Here is a 5,000-nt window from a genome sequence, read left to right on the forward strand (position 1 = left end):
TCTGGTATATAATAACTTTAGCATGAAGTACGATATAAGCTCAACAATGTACACTTTTCATATAACTTTTGCCCTCCCTACGTAAATTCTTTTACTCGCCAGTTGTTAAACGATCTGGTTTGCAATTTCTCTTTGTTGCACCTTCTCCACAACAGTCCAGCAAAAGTTCTTCATTACCTTTCATAGGTTTTAGGGTAGACAGATGTGGTCTAACTCCACTAACGTGTCATGATTTCTGTGCCAATACATTAGAAGCGTGAAGTGCGTGAATATTTCTTAGGATGCCAACTAGAAAGTTTGGTTGCTTCTTGACAACTACTTGTTTTGACGTGTCATGATTTCTGTGCCAATACATTTGAAGTCTGAACTGCGTGAAGATTTCTTAGGATGCCGACTAGAAAGTTTATATTTTATTGTTTTGTTGCTTCTTGACAACTACTTGTTCTGACATGTCATGATTTTCTGTGCCAATACATTAGAAGCGGGGACTGTGTGAAGATTTTGTAGGATGCGGACTAGAAAGTTTTTATTTTTGTTTTTGGTTGCTTCTTTACAACTACTTGTTTCAATACAGAAAAAAAAACTTTTGAATTTCTTTTTAATGTCAATTTATTTGTCAATCAATGCTACATGACCACAACATTTATGATTTTATTTTATCCTTCTCTACACCTTAAGAAAAAGACACTTTGGGGTGTCACAATTTGGAGTGCAATTATCAATTAGAATAACCAGTCTATGAGCTAAGTAAGAATATATAGGAACCATTTTTCTCTAGAACACTTGTGAAAAAAATCAATATAAAGAAACTGAGTACATAGAGCATTCCATATAATATCCCAAAACAAGGCTCAATAGTGATGCAACCCAAAGGAGTAGGTCACTCATAGGCCATGATCACGCTCAAAAAAGTTTTGAATCATTTTTTTTTTTGGAAATTTGCACGCCAATACAACATTGATGACAACAAGAAATATGATTCCATTTTATCCTTCTCTACACCTTTAAAAAAAAAAAGACCCTTTTTGAAAGGGTAGAGTGATGCACTATGAAAATAGCTATGACTAGGAGAATTAGAAAATTAGAAAATTGAAAAATAGAAAAAAAAAGTTTTAAAATATTCTTAATTCTTTACAAGGTAGTATTTATCTTTTTGATCCCAAAAATCAATGCTCTACCACCCGGGTTTGGTTCTGTACATCGTAGTTGGCAAATGAAAAACTTGTTTATTAAATGCAATTGCTCCAAATTTGTAAACTTCCTCCATTCTAATCTTTGTTTTTTCTTATTGTTTTTGGAGAATTCATAAATACAATTTTCCAATGGTGAAGTGGAAAACATAGATGAACATAGCACAAGGCCAAGAGTTTACACAAAAGAACATAGTGATTCCCACTTTATTCATTTTAGGTACTATTTCACTTTATTATTTGAATTTTTTTATATTGAAATTACTTCTTAAATTTAAGTTTATATTCTTCTTTTTGTTTAATTATTTTTCCCATCTTCGAATTTTTGCATTTTAGATGTTTTTTCCCTAAATTATTTGATTGTTTTTATTGAATTTACTTCTTTAATTTACGTTGTTGTTCTTCTTTTTGTTAAATTATTATTTCCATCTTCGCCAACTATGGAGATGATTAGGTTGATGTTTGCTTGCACTGCAATTGTTGGACGGAACTCATATAAGTAATTGTCTATGTGTGTCAGATATGCACACCAAGCGCTGGGTAAAAATTTGTAATGAAGTATCCCCTAAGATAATGATGATTCCTTTCGGTAAAAAGTGAAGTTCAAATACAATCTAAAAATTAAATTTGGAAAAATCAGAAATTTGGAGAAATGAAAAATTGGAGAAATAGAGAATGAATATTAAGAAATTGATGAAATAAAAGACTGAAAAATAAAAAACATAGAATCCAACTAAGAAATACAAGCATTAAACCTACAGAAATATAATTCCTTTATTTTACTTTCTTGTTCCTTATTCCTTCCATCTTCTTATAGCCCTCAAACGCAACATTTGGACCTAGCATTGACACGAAAGATATATATCTGTTGCGGCCCCACTAACATGGTAACAAATACCATGGATGAACTAAGGAGCAGGAGAGTAAGGACGGAGAGTAAGCTCAAGAGAAGGTTGAGAGGTACTCGTATCAGCCTTGGATTTGCCAGCCCTGTCGCTTTGGATTGGAAAGAGAGGGAGGGTTTCCAACATTGGATGCTTTGCAGCATGCCCACCTAACCCTCCTACGGTAGCTTGCTGCTGCAAATCCTGAGGGCCAGCCGCTTCAGTTGCAAGTTTAGCCAGGCGCTTCTTCTGCTGCCTCTCTCGACCCTTCTGGTTTTGAAACCAGTAGAAGACATTCTTCTCCTCAATCTTTCCGTACTGGCTCAACCTCTGTGTTATCCCCCTTATTCCCTGTTGGGATGGGTTCCTCATCCCATGATTATGGTATAAGTCTCTCAAGATTTGTAATTGCTCCGGTGTTGGGTTCCACCTCGTACTAACATATGTATACTCAGCATCCATGTTATGCTACCTACACAAAGGGAGAGAGAAAAAGCTAGAGAATAGTGATGATTAGTTATAAATTAAAATAGAGATAAATACTATAACTTTCTTTCCAAAGCATTTCTCAAATCTTGCTAACATTTGCATGGTAATGGTTTTTTCATAGTAGTCATCATGCTTAGCCATTAGAAAACCAATTATTTTAAACCTTTATAGATTAACTATGACATTAATCTTTGTAAATCTCCATGAACGACCATTATTCTATAACAAATGGTTATGAACAGTGGCAGAACAGAAACTGAAAATTTTAGAATTGAAGTAAAAAATGATAAAATCAACTAAAACTTATTAACTTACTAAAGAAGTAATATCAAAACTAAAGCTAGCTACTTAGAGCAAGCCCAAACGTTAAAAATTGCCAACACAGAGAGAACAGAGGAAAGAGGAGGGGGGGGGGGATACTTGCAAAATTATTTTAAAAAAACAACACAAAAATGACTATTGTGGTCTCTCTAGAGAATCTAAGAAATGGAGCTTTTGTAAGCACATGAAATTTAAAAAAAAAATCATTCATATACGAAATGTAAAAAAAAAAAGTTGGTATGATACATATATAGAAGGCTAAATTTCAAATTTTAGAATCCATATGCAAAATAAATAATTAACCAAAATGAATGAAAGATAGACAAAATATAAAAGCAAAAAAAGTCTCAAGTTGGAAACTCCAATTAAATCATAAACATATAGCATAAGCAGAAAAAAATGATTTCAAAATTTGTTAAATTCATATAAAAAGCAAGATATATACCTTGAACTGTCCAACTTCTAGTGGAGGAAGGGAGGAATGAGGTGAAGAGCAATTGGCCAACTTCCAATGTGAGCTGTAATAATATAGGAGATAGTTGATAGAACAAGGTTGATTTAGACGTAATGCATTATGTAGAAGACTATAAGTACATTAGGGACGTGAAGTTCTTACTCTCGGTGTCTCAAATATGAATCTTCTAGGTTGACTCCTAAACAACAATGGAGGAAGAAGTGAAAAACAATTGCATACCAACAATGTTGTGTTGGGTTTTGATATGAGAGTGGTAGTAATATATAGGAGATGGTGGCGGATGATACGATGAGCAATATTTGCAACGTGGCCACTATGAAGGACATTATTGGTCGATTTGGGAGGTGGGTTGTTACATTGGAATTCGAGCTCGCAAATTTTTTATTCTTTTAATTTAAATCTATGAAGTGATGGGCACCTAACAATCTATAACGAAGGCGGTTGGGGTAACGGGCAATCTACAATAGTGGTATCTGAAATTTCGATGAGTTGTAATAATGTAGGCAGTATTATTAAAACGGGCAAGTGGAATGGCTAGTTCAGAACCTTCCATTTTAGATGGCCAAGAAACCTCCAAACCACCCTATAGTTGAAACATCCAAACCACCCCGCCGCTGAAATATCCAAACCACCCTGCCTCGCTGCAAGTTATGACCAACACTTTGGAAATTGAAAAAAAAAAAAAAAAGTAAGATGTGAAAATTTTAAAAATAAATAAATTACCAAAAAGAAGTGGGGTCGAAGGATTGGGGCGAGGGACAAAAACTTTGGGTTAGGGAACCCATGTCATTAGGTGAAGGTTGGTGAGAATTAGAGCCCCCGGTAAATAAAGTTAATCTAACTTTGAGATTTAACACAAAACTATACACTACTTCCGTGCAGAAGGAATCCAAGCCAAACCTAAACCCTCAATGTTCATGTACGAAGCAAACCCCCACATTGCCAATGGAAATATATCTTGAGACTTTTCATCCATTAGACCAATATCCAGTGAACTACTAAAGGCTCATTTTAATATACTACATATCATGGTTGAAAAAATCGCTAGGCGCTCATCCGGCTCTCGAAAAGCGCCTAGGGCTCCTAGGCGGGGATTAATCGGCGCCTACGTATTTTTTTTATTCTATTTTTTATTTTTTAAAAAATTTGTTTAAGTATTTTAATTTTTTTGAAGACTAATAGTTATAAACTACGGAGTATATAATACTTCAATAGTTAATACTAAAATATTAAATATTAACAAAAAATATCTAGAGTTTGAACAATTTAGAGTTATTTCGCTTAAAACGATGTTGTTTCGAGTGACATGACCCGTTTAAAAAAAAAAAAGAACAATAGCTAATCAGTCGGTGCCTAGGAGGTTTAGTCGGCGCCTAGGAGGCCTAATCGGTCCGCGCCTAAGCGCCGCCGCTTAGGCCGCCTAGTTGATCGCCTAAATCACCGATTACGGTGATACGCTAGGCGCTCGACCGACGCCTAGCGCCTAGGCGGCGATTAATTACCTTGGCGGGATTTTTGCAACATTGCTACACGTTCATTTTATGGAAATCCATTTGTAGTGTACTATATAAAACTGAACCTTTAGTACATTAAAAGATTTTAATACATTAAAAATGAACATTTATTAGTGGTCCTTCTTAC

The 5,000-nt window shown here is 34.7% G+C and overlaps 1 long non-coding RNA gene across 1 annotated transcript; it reads left to right on the top strand.

The window, feature by feature from the left end:
- The first annotated feature begins 8 nt into the window (after positions 1-8).
- On the top strand, positions 9-2,635 carry LOC116017674. The gene is made up of 2 exons (XR_004097945.1): positions 9-1,410; positions 2,008-2,635. It is a non-coding gene; the product is annotated as an uncharacterized LOC116017674 (long non-coding RNA).
- The last annotated feature ends 2,365 nt before the right edge of the window (positions 2,636-5,000 follow it).

This window comes from Ipomoea triloba, chromosome 4 (assembly GCF_003576645.1).
Source record: "Ipomoea triloba cultivar NCNSP0323 chromosome 4, ASM357664v1".
NCBI classification, from domain to species: Eukaryota; Viridiplantae; Streptophyta; class Magnoliopsida; order Solanales; family Convolvulaceae; genus Ipomoea; species Ipomoea triloba.